At 44.8% G+C, this 17,384-nt stretch overlaps 1 non-coding gene across 1 annotated transcript; it reads left to right on the top strand.

Annotated features, from left to right (window-relative positions):
- Nucleotides 1-1,784: 1,784 nt before the first annotated feature.
- Nucleotides 1,785-1,859, top strand: Trnas-cga (transfer RNA serine (anticodon CGA)). The gene has a single exon. It is a non-coding gene; the product is annotated as a tRNA-Ser (tRNA).
- The last annotated feature ends 15,525 nt before the right edge of the window (nt 1,860-17,384 follow it).

Below are 17,384 nucleotides of genomic sequence, written 5' to 3'. Positions count from 1 at the left end.
TACAATATCACTAACACAATGTAGTAATCAAACGTTTAGCACACTAATTGACGAACTACGACATACTTCGCATTGGTGCTGCACGCGGCATAAATAGACAATACTAAAATTGCGGTGTAAACTGAGCAAAAGAAAAAACAAGTTGCGCTGTTGCCTTTTAGACAGTCCTGAACTCGGTACTATTCAATACGATAACCAAATAAAATGCGAAAACTGCAATATGAGCCGTTGTTAACTAAGTATACATACAAACTATATATATGAAAGCTTATTAATTATTTACCACTACACCTGTTTTCCAGAATTCTGCGGGAAACACTGTCGTCAAATGCTGGTTATATCTGCCTATGCCAGCTTTCCAAATCTTCGTTTACTGCTGGTGTGCCCACGACCTCGTGGATCAGGTAACTATAAGTTCTCTCTCTCTTTTCCTTTTTTTTTTTTGTCACTTCATTTCCTACTAAATAGCAAAGGAATACGTGTCAGGCAGCTATGAAAAAGTTGTTACTTTTTTAATCCTTCAAACACTATGCGGGCTGATATAGAAATTTAATCTTTTGCTGGCCAATACGGAATGGAGAGTAGGGAAAACAGGTTCAGGACAAATGGGAGATTTCCATTTCCAGAACTCGCGGGTGAGAAGTACCACCTAAGCCCGAAGTTGTAACTGAAGGACTGGAATAATTTTTTTCGCAACAATGTTGTTTGTTGTCACACAAAAATTAAATCTGTTTTTCTATTGGCTGGCTATTGTATGCTTCATATAACGAGGTCTTCCACAAAATAACGTCGAGAAAGCATTACTGGAAACACTAGAAGGTTCTGGAAGAGATCCAGATTGGTTTATATGCTGGCCAATAAGTTGTATATAGTGCGGCAACCACACATTTGTTTCTGTGAAAAGAATAATTTTTTTCTCATATAAATGTTAGCGGGAAATTAATACCGATGATAAGGAAAGGACTCTGTATTTTTTTTTTTAAAAAAGGAAAGGATGAAATGATTTTCTGTCTGCTACTTGCAAAGGAGGCTATTCTCGATAGAATAAAACTTCATTGATTAAAAGTAATAATAGACTTATAATCTAGTCCTCTGTAGTAAGTTCACTGATTCAATAAATCGATTAAGTTTGGCTTCTTACAGTTGAGATGTTGTTACAAATTTACAAAGGCCACTCGGGCTAATCGGCCACTTCACTACAACATAAAGGAAACCGAGTTATGCATATGCCCTATATGTAATCACATAAAAGAATACGCAAATCAGTGGGCCATATGGGACATGACATCCGTGCCGAAAATAATTACAACCGAAACAATAATCAGCACACCACTGCGAATGAAGATCATAATATAGATGTATTACCAACTGTGGTATAAAAGGAAAGTTCAGATAACACCAAAGGTAAAAGTTAAAAGTATGCCCTTAAAAGTAAAAAAGTTTCTGGAGAAGTAATAAAAAATAGTAACTAGCCTCACGACATAAAAAACCCCTTATAAAACAAGTTAACAGCCTCATAGCCTCTAAAACGTTTGCTCTTATACTGTTTCGGCCAGGAGCATCACAACAGAATGGGTCTCAAATGACTAAACCGTTACTTCCTGGCAGATTAAAACTGTGTGCCTGACCGAGACTCGAACTCGGGACCTTTGCCTTTCGCGGGCAAGTGCTCTACCAACTGAGCTACCGAAGCACGACTCACGCCCGGTACTCACAGCTTTACTTCTGCCAGTATCCGTCTCCTACCTTCCAAACCACCAGCTGTGAGTACCGGGCGTGAGTCGTGCTTCGGTAGCTCAGTTGGTAGAGCACTTGCCCGCGAAAGGCAAAGGTCCCGAGTTCGAGTCTCGGTCGAGCACACAGTTTTAATCTGCCAGGAAGTTTCATATCAGCGCACACTCCGCTGCAGAGTGAAAATCTCATTCTGGACTAAACCGTTAGTTCAGCAGTAACAGTTCAAGACTCACCAGATTGAACGTAGACCATGTGCTTAGTTGGAATTCCAGTACATCGTCAGTGAAATCTGTCTCAGTAACATGCAGGAAAGAGCTTAAGGGCTGTCCGACGGTAATCTTCCGTCCATTGCGACGCACCAAACACGGTGACGATAACTACTAAATGCCACACTTCCTCGCGGTACGCCACTTCCTACCTTATCCCACAGGGGACTGCACACACTGGCTATGATCCGTCCAGTCGTGTCGCAACCGTTTCAGTACTCAGGAGTGATCAACACCAGCGTAGCGTTGCTTACACGCCCGTATCTCCTCAGGTGACGACAAAATGGCGCATACGAGTCAGCCGTGCAAAGTGTCGACTGCTATCGAGTTTCGTGTTCAAATCGAATAAGCCGTTACATATAGCGAATTATACATACCTGGTGTACCATAATAATGAACGCGCTATTACCTTATCACATTTCAGATACCATTATTTAGAACAGTAAAAAACGTGAAAATACTGTCATTCCCAACGAAAAATGGCAGTTTGTTATCAAGTATACAGCTGATTTTCCGAAAGAAATATATTTACCTCTTCAGAACAGTGTCGTCATAAGACAGTTCATTTTTGCTTGCTGGGAACACATGATTTTAGAGAGTTCGTAATTAAATAATACTGGTCCTACAAAAGGTCATACAGGTGATACTTATCTCAAAACACAGATAAGTTTAATCTTCTTTTCTTTTTGTATATTATTATTCCTGTGATTATGGAGATGAATTTCCATCAGGCAAAACCGGGTTCAAACACCACGAGGATATCATAAAACTCTTTAAAAACCGTGTTCTTCCAGTGCCCCATCTACTATGGTCAAATTGATAAGAATACTTGCCTGTTACACAGGAATAATGAAATACCGTGTCACTACACAAACAGTACATAGATGTAAAAAGAATGGGTAAATGATCTGAAGAACAAGCAATATGGAAATTTTCTGTACTGTACACAGCTCTCTCTCAGCAGGAAAATAAAGGGTGAATGCCACAAACTGTGTTCTACTTGTTAACAGACATAACTGTTCACACTCCACAGCTGAATGAAATATTTAGTATTGTACATGAATCCAGGTCATGTGGAATTTCTTCTCGTATGACTATAACTATTTAGTTCTTGAAAACTGTATATTTTGAGCTCAAAGAACAAAATACTACAAACCTATTCTTACTCTAGTCGTAGCTTTGTAAAGAATTGTTGTAATTGTTCTTACTGTCAGATTTCTATAAAATTTATTTTTACACCCTCATTATCATGACATATCTAAAATTTGCAACGCCTAATGCAAAGTCAGCGATAATGATCCAAACTGGTTTAATCTATGGGCTATTTATTGTGTTACACATTGTTCATTCACAACAGTCCATTATCTGTAGAGTAACACTTGTTTCTCTACGTTCAGCTCTATATGTAACACTACTGCTAATGTATGCGGTATCTTGATATGTGATATAATGATAAAACTGTATATGCTACGGCCTGACAGAAGAAGACCAAACGTGTAAGACTATAGCCTCTGAGTAATGTTACATTAATTGTGATTAGGAGTACAGACTGCAATTTATCTTACAGGTGACAATTTAACCAAACTGCTGCTTCTACTATCATCTTTAAGACAGTAACAGTCTTCCCGGTCAATTAAAAAACCAGTGTGTAATTTGACTTTCTTGTTGAATCCATGATATACACTGACAGCCAAAGAAACTAATACAAACGCCTGATATCGTGTATGGTCCCTCGAGCACGCAGAAGTGCCGCAACACGATGTAGCATGGACTCGACTAATGTCTGAAGTAGTGCTCGAGGGAATTGAGACAATGAATTCTGCAGGGCTGTCCATAAACCCGTAAGAGTACGAGGGAGTCGAGATCTCTTCAGAACAGCACATTGCAAGACATTCCAGATATGCTCCATAACGTTCATGTCTGGGAGTTTGGTGGCCAGTGGAAGTGTTCAAACTCGCAAGAATGTACCTGGAGCCACTCTGTAGCAATTCCCATGTGTGGGGTGTCACATTGTCCTGCTGGAACTGAACAAGTCAGTCGCAATGCACAACGGTATAACTGGATGCAGACAGGTTGCTTAAGTACTTGTCACCTTTCAGGGTCCTATCTAGACGTATTGTAACACCCCACCCATCACTTATCTGGTGTTCACCCCAGGTGATTGACTAACAGGTCAACAGTGAGTGCAAAACTGCCGCAATGTTGGATAACACAAAGAAAGTAATAAGGCACTGTGACTCCTGATTGCGGTGGCAGTGTTGACATTAATTGATTCAGAATTGATCCCATTTAATTAATAGGGGTGCACATTGATGTTACATTCAGCTATTGAACACCAGATGCAAAAGTTGAAGATAAAATTAATTAAGAAAGTGACTCAGGATTTTAACTACTTGATTGAAAACAGATGCAGTCGATTAGCACAGATTCATTTTTAACTCACGATCTTCAATCATAACATTACATGACTCTCCTAACAGGTAGTGGTAATAAATTGCGTTTGGGTGGAGTAAAGTGCGATAACTAAAAAGTAATTCCTATCAACTGACCCAGGCGTAATGCAAAGTGCGAGAAGAATTCTACAATACATGGCCCATGAAACCCTCATGAAAACTTTATCGATGTGATCCATCAAATTAATCAGTGGCCGGAGAGGGCGCAATATCACCGAATAAAGTGTGGCGGAGCAGCATTGTTGTGCAGATGTCGACCGACCTCGTGGTGCTGCAAGGCTGCGCTCGTCTGTTCATCCTAGCTATCTTGCACAGTACATAGCTGAACCAAAACTTCCTATCTTCAAGCTCAATCGTTTCAGTTACTAGGTCCTAAACTGCAGAAATGCTCACTCTTTCCCAGGCAAGCTGAGTGAAGAACGCCACATCCGCACTCTAGGCAAGCTGGGAACAGAAGACCACTACTGAGACTTCTGCCAGTCCGCTCTTCACCTCGGTTTCCCCTCCAGCAAAATCACTTACGCCAATTGCAGCGCAAGTCGCGTTAATTATTCATCGCTTCCCAGTGCCGACCAAAGCCTGCTCTGGGAAGTGAATAAATTCCCACAAAATTTCCCTTCCTCTCTACTTCTGCTGTTTAGCTCCTCCCAGGCCACCCGTCACAGTTAGTGTCTGCACAAACACCAAGTTTTCCGGAATTCAGACTCCCAGGAGAGTACTTCAAATTCCTTGGTCCTACGTTCCCATCGGAGGCCGGCGTATTTCATTCTGTCGCTCTTCACCTGATTTACTTCAGTCTCTGTGGACCGTGAATTCAGCGAGAAATTGCTATAGTCACAAACACACATATTTTGACCTCTGTTGACCACTCCACCATAGCTTTGCCTGGCTTTCTAGCATGTTTCACTGAAAATGGGATTACGGACATTTATCAACAGGCATATAAGTTCTCCGTCTGCTTCCTGGTACACCAACATGGGGTGAACCGCCGACTCACTGTCATTCATCTTAAGGCAGCTGGAGGCCGCACCCCATTACCACTTTCTCAGAGCTTGAGCCGCCCTAAGCTGCCTATTGTCGCTTCCCTTTGCTGCTCCCCCGCCAGCCAGCCATGGTCACTCTGTTACTTCCCTGGCATAAACTAGACTCCAGTATGTCGACGTGTTTCCACAAAGTTTTTCATGTTGTGTAAATTACATTTTTGTTCAGCCCTACTGTTCGCTCAACGTGCGTTAGTTGATCTTTAATGACTTCATGTAAGGGGCATAGTTCTTGCCATCTTACAGTACAGGGGTCCCATATCACTCCAATTTCACACGTCCCACACCATTACAGAGCCTTCACCAGCTTGAACATTCCCCTGCCAAGATGAAGGGTCCTTCAGTTCATGAGGTTGTTTCCATACTCGTACACGTCTGTCCCCTCGATACAATTTGAAACAAGATGCGTCTGACCAGGCAACATGTTCGCAGTCATCAACAGTCCAAAGTCGGTGTTGAAGGACCCAGCTGAGGCATAAAGCTTTGAATCATGCAGTCATCAAGGGTGCATGAGTGGCCTTTGGCTCTGAAAGCCCGTATGGATGATGTTCATAGACTAACACTTGTTGGTGGCTGAGCACAGAAATCTGCAGAAAATTGAGGAAGGGTTGCACTTCTGTCACGCTGAACGATTCTCTTCAGTCGTGGTTGGTCCCATTCTTGCAGTACCTTACTCCAACCTGATTCCTGATGTTCACGGTACAATCGTGGAATGGTCGTATGGGAAAATCCCTACTTCATCGTTACCTGGGAGATGCCATGTCCCATTGCTCGTGCTCCGACTACAACATCATCTTCAGACTCACTTATATCTTGATAACCTGCCACTGTAGCAGCAGTAAACAACGTAACAACTGCGCCAAACGCTTGTTGTCTTATATAGACGTTGCCGACTGTAGGCCCGTACTCTTCCTGTTTACATGTCTCTGTATTTGAATACACATGCCTATACCAGTTTCTTCGGCTCTTCTGTGTATACAGATTCTGTGTTTCGAAACTCCAGTAGTACTACACAATAAAATTCACCGGAGGATGATAAACGTGGATTCAGTGAACAGTGCGCATGTGTGGCAGTTTCAATTGCTAAGACAAGTACTTATAGAAACCACAGTACTTTTTGTGGGTGTAAATTTTGCTAGTGTATCACCCAACTCATTTTATATGTCACCCCTGTGGCTATAGATTTTAGGTAAAATATTGTGAGGCTAGAATAACTGTCATATTCAATTGTCCATTGAATGCTAATTCACTATTCCATCCCCAAATTTTGTCTGACAAACTATCTCGAGTTACAGAATAGCAGTTTATAGGCATGTTGAAGCATCAGCATTTGATGAAGGTGACACTGACGAGTCACAATACTTTATTGAACTTGTATCCCATTATTCTAGTACTGCCATTTCCTTCAAAAGTTCAATAATACAAAGCACTGTATACAAAATAATTAAAAACTGTGTAACGAAATAATTATGCATGAAATAAATATCCCATTGAGCCTGCATGCTGTACTCAAGCTGTGGTTTCCCCTGTACAATCCGACTCTGGCTACTCTTTCTCTCCCTTCTCAGGTACTGCATCATTTTCACATCCAATCACAAAATTAAAATTCATCCATGTGCAAATTTTATACATATTTTGTTCTTGGTACAGTCAGAATTTTAAAGTGTCTAGTCTAGTCAACATTGTCTGTAACCGCTAATGCTGTAAATGTATAATTGTCTTTTTTTATCTAATATTCTGAGATATGTCATAGGGTCAGTACTACCTCACATGTTCCTGTATTTCTCCAGATTCCTAAGTGATTTTTGCTTAGGCCAGTCAACACCTAACAGTTTTTCAAGTGTTCTATAGTTAATTCGTGTCAATGTTTTACAGTCATGGCTTGACACATTGATAGCTCTGTATTATTGACAAGGTTTAGTACATAGCTATTTAGGGAACAGGAACTAATACGTTCTTCCTTAAGTATTTCATCTGTCTCATACGTTGTATATGAGGTGGAATAGTGTCTCATGGCTTGCTGTCAGAAGTAGCTCCACAAAGATGAGAAAATGTTGTATACTACAGTGAAGTGGTTAGGATTAGCTCTTTCATTGCACTCTGAAATTATTCTTGTAATATCATATCTCCCATCTCATCTTCATCTGCTTCCTGTAACGTAGTCTTCAAATTAATTTCCATTATAATAATTCAGGTCGAAGTAAGAGCTCTTATTTAATTACTACTGATCAGCACACGCCGCTGCTGAATGAACATTTCGTTCTGGAAACTTCCCCCATGCTGCGGCTAAGGCATGTCTCTACAATATCCTTTCTTCCAGGAGTGCTAGTTGAGCAAGGTCTGCAGGAGAGGTTCTATGAAGTTTGGAAGGTAGGAGACGATGTATTGGCGGAGTTAAGGCTGTAAGGACGGGTCGTGAGTCATGCTTGCGTTGCTCAGATGATAGAGCACTTCCCTGCGAAAGACAAAGCTCCCGAATTCTGTCCCTGGTCAGGCACACTGCTATAATTTGCAGGAGGTTTGCAGGGCACATCGCGGAACAATGGCAGACTTTCACTACATATCATGTGTTGAATGGTGTCCGCCAAATCAAAATCGAACTTCCAAACATGTACCATCCTATCCACTGATAGGTGGCACGTGAGCCATCGTTCTGTTTCATGGCCAGCCGCGGGCGTGCGCCGTTTGCGGACAAGAGGGCCATGTTCAGTCAGACTGTCTCCATCGATGTGCTCCAGGTCCCAACCAGTGACTCAGCTCCCCAAGCGACAGTCACTTCTTTACCAGACAGCTACACCACATCTGTGCGCAGCCTCGATACGTCACTTCAGGAAGCGCCTATTCTCCGCCTGTTACTCCCCACTGGAAATGACGCTGCTGCAACGGCCTCACCGGCACCATCTCCTCCGACGGCTATGAGACCACCACTTCTCCAGAGCACGATGACCAGCCTGCCTGCTGTGATGGACATAGATGCAAGTGCGGTGCCTACCTCTGCTTTTCTTCAGACAGGTGCGACCTCGTATATTGAACACCCACATTCTGATACAGAACAGGAGCGGTCTCCCCAAAACGGAAGAAGTCAAACGCCGTCCGACGACGCACTTCTTCATGTGGCATCACAGGCAGGGGACAGATACAAGACAGTAATCTCCCTTCGAGCACCCTGATGTCGCATCTAAGAAACAATGCCACCCGACAACAATGGATGCCATGGAGGGAGAGTCCCTGGACCCCGCTACAGCAGCATCACCACAACTCGTCCTCGATGAGTGCGACAGTCGCTTGCCACCTGTTCCAGTCTCCAGGGCTGATGATGTCGTCGATGGAGCAGATCAAGCTGGTGGCCCTCCCATCAGGAACTGCCCCTTGGAGGTGCCTGACCCACCTCCCACCCACTGTTTGCTGCTACAGTGGCAGAGCTGGATGTTGCACGCCAGCCAGACATCTCTACCGGAACATCTGTGTCAATGGTGGAAGCATGCCCATAACACTACTGCATCGCGATGATGAATCTGGCCGCCATTTGGTCTTCGCACAAGCTGGCAATGTTCCGAGAGACCATTTATGCTGCTGATGTCGACGTTGCCCTCCTCCAAGCAGTGATCGTCACTGCTTTCTACACCTCCACTGGCTAAGCGGCACACATCTCCCATGCTTCTGACAAGGGTAGTGGAGTCGCCATCCTCGTCCGTACTGGACTCCCTGCTGAAGATGTAGTATACCTTCCTAATGCTAGATGTATGGCTCTCATGTAATTCACACATCCTCAATGTACACTCCTGGAAATTGAAATAAGAACACCGTGAATTCATTGTCCCAGGAAGGAGAAACTTTATTGACACATTCCTGGGGTCAGATACATCACATGATCACACTGACAGAACCACAGGCACATAGACACAGGCAACAGAGCATGCACAATGTCGGCACTAGTACAGTGTATATCCACCTTTCGCAGCAATGCAGGCTGCTATTCTCCCATGGAGACGATCGTAGAGATGCTGGATGTAGTCCTGTGGAACGGCTTGCCATGCCATTTCCACCTGGCGCCTCAGTTGGACCAGCGTTCGTGCTGGACGTGCAGACCGAGTGAGACGACGCTTCATCCAGTCCCAAACATGCTCAATGGGGGACAGATCCGGAGATCTTGCTGGCCAGGGTAGTTGACTTACACCTTCTAGAGCACGTTGGGTGGAACGGGATACATGCAGACGTGCATTGTCCTGTTGGAAGAGCAAGTTCCCTTGCCGGTCTAGGAATGGTAGAACGATGGGTTCGATGACGGTTTGGATGTACCGTGCACTATTCAGAGTCTCCTCGACGATCACCAGAGGTGTGTCCGCTGTGCCGTGAGTGTGATCATGGCTTGTACAGCCCTCTCGCAGTGTCCGGAGCAAGTATGATGGGTCTGACACACCGGTGTCAATGTGTTCTTTTTTCCATTTCCAGGAGTGTATATGCGCCATCTGGCTCCAGTCGACATCGTGGCCAACACACCTTCTTTGCTGACGAGGTGATGCCGCTTTCCGAGTCCTCTGGATGAAATGGTCCTCGGTGGCGTTTTCAGCTCCACACAAGGGCCTGACGACCAACTAGCACATCGTTCCTCATGTGCAGCCCTCTGTGTCATCATGGACAGACTTCAGCTTGTTGACACATGGACAAAGGATCATGGCACCTGTGCAGGTTTCGCATACTATACGGCACATTCGTCCAGTCGCCTCGACCGTTTATGTCTCACACATTAACTTGCTGCTGACACTGGACATGCCGAAGTATGACCTCTGGCCTCCTCTGACCACGACGCCTACATCTGCGATTTGGTCCTCGCCTGCCAACAGGTGTGGCACAATCGTGGCCTGTGGAAGTTAAACGTTTCCCACCTGACTGTCCCCAGACGGATCATTGAGGATGCGTGGGCCCTCTGTCCTCGACGTTACCATGCATACACATCCATCTTATCATGGTGGCTATCTAGCACGAAACCAGCTCCGCGCAGGGCACTGATGGGATATGGTAAAGACTTCGAAGCTTGGCAAGCGAGCACCATGGACTTTTATTACGCAGTGCTTCGTGACTGCACTTCGATGGCATTCTCTCCTGTCCATCAGACGATTGTAAATCGAGCTAAGGCGCAGATCACTTCATTCATGTGACGACACTTGGAAGGTGCCCTTGTCAGATCCTGCAGCCGTTGACTAAATGCCTCATGAAACGCCATCGACGTACCACGTCCTCACAGAACGCCGACGTCGTCGTAGAGCCCTCATCCAAGACCTGACCCATGCGGAAGGATGAGGATACACTACGCAATGCTCCATTGGTCATGCTTTATATTCTCATTTCCACCGACTGCACGCTGCCGTCCCAAATCTACCGACCCTAATAGAGGAGGTAGCAGCAATGACTGTCAACACCATCCCAGAGGATGTGGATCAAGAACTTCAGGAACAAGTGACCTCCGGTGAAGTCCTAGTGCTATCAAAGAGGGTGCTGCCAACAAGTCCCCTGGACCTGAATTTAACAAGTGTTTTCCTTTGAAACTTTTCTTTTGATGCTTTCTTGGACGTCCATCAGTCGCGAACTGATGTCACCCACGGCGACGAACCCAGCCACCTTCCTTGGTGGGGTCATCATCGTGGTCCTTTTGCTACATGGGCGATCACGGATCTGTGATTACCGGCCCAGCACTCTGCTCAACAGTGACATGAAAATTTTTATAATTCACCTCCCTTGATACGACTTCGGTGGGTGGTGACAACAACACCCACACGGCACTTTGCCCTTACAGGGACATGATGACGCTCGCGCGGGCGCAACTTTTATCTGGCGCATTAGCATCGTGTCGACCATACCTTTCTGAAATCGGTTCTCCAACACAGGGGTTTCCGGCTCGTATATTAACAGTGGTAATGCGACTCTTGAAAGGCGTGACTTCAAGAATACTCTGTAATGGTTACCTCACCGCGCCTCTAGCGATCGAGCGTTCTGTCCGACAGGGTTGCCCACTTTCCACGATATTGTTTGCTTTGGCATTAGAGCCATTACTGCAGGGGCTTCGCCAATACCTGGTGGGCCTGACATTGCACAGGCACCCCTTCTGTTGCACAGCCTATGTTGACGATCTAGTTCTCTACCTTCACAATGAAGACGATGTTCACGCGCCTCTGACTTGGGTGGTGACATATGGGGAGCATCGGGTAGCGCTCTTAACATTTCGAAATCGAAGGTTCTGCTCATTGGTGACGTTCTACCTGAGGATTTGTCACTCCTCTAAGTGTGGCCACCAGGGTCCGCTGTTTGGGCACTGATTTTATGAATGACCTCCGTCGTCCAGTGGCAACCAACAGAAGACGTCTCCTCCAAATGATCAGGGCTGGCCTTGTGGACCACCGGCTTAGATCCATCAACATTGTACTGCGTGCGCAATACGTGAATGTTTACCACGCCTCACGTATCCCCCCTGTGGCACAAGTGTTCCCTGTCCCTATTACCCTCGCACATCGTATGTTGATGACGATGGGATCTTTTGTCTATACCGAGATTTTATTTAAAGTTCAATATTTCTCCTGTGGGAGGGTGGTGAAGTGGGCTTATTCCATGTGCCAGATAGAGTTACGGTACCTTTTGTCAACTCCCAAATGGAAGTCTGGCGACGCTGCCCGACCAGCCTGACCGCACTGCTTTTGGATGCATAAGCGCCAGTCTCCATGTCAGCCCCAGTCGTGTTATCAGACATTCCACTCCCCTTTTATCACTTTCGCCACTTGTTTCTTGACTTAAGTTACATCCTGCACTCCTTACCCCTTTCATGTATACTCCAGATAAAGACTGCAAACGACACATTACAAATGTATCGAACCCCCAACCCCACCGAACACATGTTTCCCCAGATCATATGGCATCGTGTGCGGAAAGCAGTGCATGTTGGTTGTCTCGACAACAGCGTCCAGACAATCTGGTATATCACCGTCAATGGCAAACAGGTCAACCAGTTTCGTTTGCACCGCACCCGCTTCGCTGTCACACCCTTCTGGGTTCACTATGGTGTAGGGGACACCGACGCTCATCAATTCTCATGTGGTTGATTCCGTATTTCTAGATTTCCGGAAAGCTTTTGACACCGTTCCTCACAAGCGACTTCTAATCAAGCTGCGGAGCTATGGGGTATCGTCTCAGTTGTGCGACTGGATTCGTGATTTCCTGTCAGGAAGGTCGCAGTTCGTAGTAATAGACGGCAAATCATCGAGTAAAACTGAAGTGATATCAGGTGTTCCCCAGGGAAGCGTCCTGGGACCTCTACTGTTCCTGATCTATATAAATGACCTGGGTGACAATCTGAGCAGTTCTCTTAGACTATTCGCAGATGATGCTGTAATTTACCGTCTAGTAAGGTCATCCGAAGACCAGTATCAGCTGCAAAGCGATTTAGAAAAGATTGCTGTATGGTGTGTCAGGTGGCAGTTGACGCTAAATAACGAAAAGTGTGAGATGATCCACATGAGTTCCAAAAGAAATCCGTTGGAATTCGATTACTCGATAAATAGTACAATTCTCAAGGCTGTCAATTCAACTAAGTACCTGGGTGTTAAAATTACGAACAACTTCAGTTGGAAGGACCACATAGATAATATTGTCGGGAAGGCGAGCCAAAGGTTGCGTTTCATTGGCAGGACACTTAGAAGATGCAACAAGTCCACTAAAGAGACAGCTTACACTACACTCGTTCGTCCTCTGTTAGAATATTGCTGCGCGGTGTGGGATCCTTACCAGGTGGGATTGACGGAGGACATCGAGAGGGTGCAAAGAAGGGCAGCTCGTTTTGTATTATCGCGTTATAGGGGAGAGAGTGTGGCAGATATGATACACGAGTTGGGATGGAAGTCATTACAGCATAGACGTTTTTCGTCGCGGCGAGACCTTTTTACGAAATTTCAGTCACCAACTTTCTCTTCCGAATGCGAAAATATTTTGTTGAGCCCAACCTACATAGGTAGGAATGATCATCAAAATAAAATAAGAGAAATCAGAGCTCGAACAGAAAGGTTTAGGTGTTCGTTTTTCCCGCTCGCTGTTCGGGAGTGGAATAGTAGAGAGATAGTATGATTGTGGTTCGATGAACCCTCTGCCAAGCACTTAAATGTGAATTGCAGAGTAGTCATGTAGATGTAGATGTAGATGTAGATGTCCGTCGTCTGACGTCTGGAGGATCGTGCAGCGTATCTTGGCTTTCGTAACGCAACAGACATCTGCTCAGATCGCTTTCCTGACGCTTTTATTCCCGAATGTGATTTATTACCCCGTAAAAAAAACTAGTGCTGTAAATTGGATACGCGGTCATATGGTCTGCTACCATTTTGGCCTCTACAAGAAATCAGAACTAGGTAATTGGACGTACCTTAACGATTGACACTGTACACTTGTTTGCAAACCCAGATACAAGCAGTTCTTTTCCAGTTTTCTACGGAGCGCCTTTCATGACCCGCCTTCCAGCTGAAACGTCCAAGCCATGAGATGCTGATACTGTTTTGACGACATAATGTTCCGTAAGCACTAGAAATGGTATCTCCATTAAGTTTTCGAGAAGACACATTTGGATGTTCTGCCAGTCGGAAGGCGCTAGAGACTGCTGAAATTTTTGTACATAGACTCATTTAATTAAAAAAATAAAAGAATGAAGAAGTTCTTTTATATATATATATATATATATATATATATATATATATATATATATATATATATATATATATATATATATAATGCAGAAACAAAAGGCACAAAAAATTCAATAAAATAAACTAAAAAAACAAAAGCCCACTCACAACTACTTTAATTTTTGTCGCTATTCTGCATATATTTCCCGCCTAATTTCTTCATTTCCTACACCCTTGTAGTAATAGATAGGCCTAGATAGGCGCCAACGCCTGAAGAGGTTTTTATTTATTTTTTATTGTTTTGTTAGGACACATGTGGTGGTAGCAAGTAGATTTTTTTGGTAGTTTTCCCTTTACTGTCCAGGGGCAGAATAAAACAAGTGGCATAGAAAAATAACACAACTAAAAAAAAGATAGTGGAGCACTCGCCCCCGAAAGGTGAAGGTCCCGAGTTCGAGTCTCGGTCTGACACAAAAAAAGGTGGTCGAGCCTCATTTCCCTTTTCTTTTTTTTTTTCGCTTCATTCAAGTTTGTGCCTGTGCGTAGTTTAACGGCCGTTTCAAACAGCTAGGTGTAAGGTAAGGGACCTATAATGACAGTTGATTCTGACAATTACTCATTAGCAGCCCAAAGGAAGTGGCCTTCGAATGGGAACCGCAAACGTTTGATGACAAGGCGACAAGTCAATGGACCCTCCACCGGAAAACGCTTCTGGTGTGTCATACACTGCATTAGTGACAGTACTTGACTCAGATGACAGGAATCTCTTATCGACACACCTAATTTTACGAATGGTAAGTGAGTGAAATATGCTTCCTTCCACGATATAGGTATTCGTAAGAATGTGAATGTAATCACTCCCAAGCTAATGCTGAAAACTTAATAGTTTGTCACGTAAGCTGCAACAAGTGAATGCAACAGTTTCTATATGTTCTGTCGTAACATATGTTTTTAAAGTTTCTGAAACTGCGTTCCGTTGCGGAAGTCTTAACGCTAGGATTCCTTTGTTGTAAAATATGTCACACCTGTTGATTTGCTGTTTTCATTTATACACTGAAGCACCAAAGAAACTGATATAGGTATGCGTATTCAAATTCAGGGGTATGAAAACAGGCAGAATACGGCACTGCAGTCGGCATCGCATGTATAAGACAACGCCGCTGTTCGATCCGTTATTGCTGCTACTATAGGAGGTTACCAGGATTTAAGTGAGTTAAAACGTGATGTTACAGTCGGCGCACGTGCGATGGAACACAGCATCACCGAGGTAGCGATAAAGTGGGGATTTTCCAGTACGATCATTTCACGAGTTTACCGTGAATATCAGGAACCCGGTAAAACATCAATCTCCGAGAACACTGCGGCCAGAAAAAGATCCTGCAGGAATGGGACCAAGAGAATTGTTCAGCATGACAGAAGTGCAACCCTTCCGCACATTTCTGCAGATTTCAGTGCTGGGCCATCAACAAGTGTTAGCATGCGAACCATTCTACAAAACATCATCGATAGGCGCTTTCGAAGCTGAAGGCCCACTCGTGTACCCTTGAAATGACTCTTCGACACAAAGACTTACGCCTCACCTGGGCCCATCAACAGCGACACTGGACTGCTGATGACTAGAAACATGTTGATGATATTCTTCACGGGTTTGCAGCCGGATCATATCGTCGTCCAGACACAATATTTCGGCGGACCAGCTGGCCGCCATCTTCAGGTGAGTTAATGCTAGTGCACTGCCTCGTCGGAACTGAATTCCAGCCATTTTTTTTCCTTTATTGTGATTTTCAAACCTGTTTACAGGCAGGCCTGCAGCATGGTACTACGCCGTTCTTTGGCTTCAGAGAGACACACAAGATACAAATAAAGACAATGTGAGACAAAAATACGGTGGACATATAAACGGAGACAAACACTTTTTAAAATACATGGAGCCGTTCACGGGTGTAGAGTCCAAGATAAAAGTTGTTCAGACACTTGGACACACACATAGACGAAAATTGTCACACGTGAACGTAGGTGCACAAAACGAATAACACTGAACCACTTAAGCACAAACGACGGCACACACAGAAACATGAGGCGTTGATCTCCGGCGCACGAATGTTCACTAACGGTGTACGAGTCTGGGGACCTGCCAAGAGAAGAGGAGGGGGGAGGGGTGGGAGAGGGAGAGGGAGAAGGAGAGGGGAGAAACGATGCCATGGGCAGGGGAGATAGGGGGAGGGGAGAAGGGGGGAAGCCCGGGGGAAGAGGGGTGGAGGAAGGGGATGGGTGAAAAGGAAAGAGAAGGGAGGGAGGGTGCCAAGAGGAGAGGACACAGGAAGTGGGGGTCGGGAGGATCAAAGTTGATAGGAGGTGAATTTCAGCCACAACGACGGAAACCTTTATACACCATGAACAGAGCACCGCGAGTGCGTGAGATGATGGGCAGCGCGCCGGTGGGAGAAGACGGTAGAAATGATAAATCGCAACAGCACTAGTTGGAAGAATCCAATGATCGAAAAGAAGACCGTCGTTTAATGTCGGACAAAATCGGATTCCATATCTTACTTAGAGGAAAACCTTTATCCCTGTTAATAATGTTACTGGATAATCTAATTTCAAAGGATTCTTTAAGAACACATTCCCAATAGCGAGAAGCAGGAGAGATCAATTGTGTCTTGTCATACATCATCCTGTGTCCTTCGTTAAGGCAGTGTTCCGCCACTGCCGACTTCTCAGGCTGGAACAACCGAGTGTGCCGATGATGTTCCATGCACCGGTCCTGAATATTTCGAACAATGACGATTTATCGTTTCTGCCGTCTTCTTCTACCGGCGCGCTGCATGTCTGCTTGCCGCCATGAGGCGCTGCCCATCATCTCACGCAAGCGCGGTGCTCTGTTCATGGTGTACAAAGGTTTCTGTCGTTGTGGCTGGAATTCAGTTCCGGCGAGGCAGTGCACTAGCATTAATTCACCTGAAGATGGCGGCCAGCTGATCCACCGAAGTATTGTGTCTGGACGACGACTTGATCTGGCTGCAAACCCATAAAGAATATCAGAAGTTATTATGCCTGGAAAGTCTACGAAATCACATAGAAACATGTTGTCTGGTCGGACGAGTCTCTTGTTTCCAGCGGATGGACGTGTAAGGTTATGGAGTCAACCTCATGAATCTATAGATTTTGCATGTCATCAGCGGACTGTTCCATCTGGTGGAGGCTTTGTAATGGTGTGGAGCATGTGCTGTTGGA

Source organism: Schistocerca gregaria, chromosome 7, assembly GCF_023897955.1.
Source record: "Schistocerca gregaria isolate iqSchGreg1 chromosome 7, iqSchGreg1.2, whole genome shotgun sequence".
Classification (NCBI taxonomy): Eukaryota; Metazoa; Arthropoda; class Insecta; order Orthoptera; family Acrididae; genus Schistocerca; species Schistocerca gregaria.
This window is presented reverse-complemented; position numbering and strand designations above follow the sequence as displayed.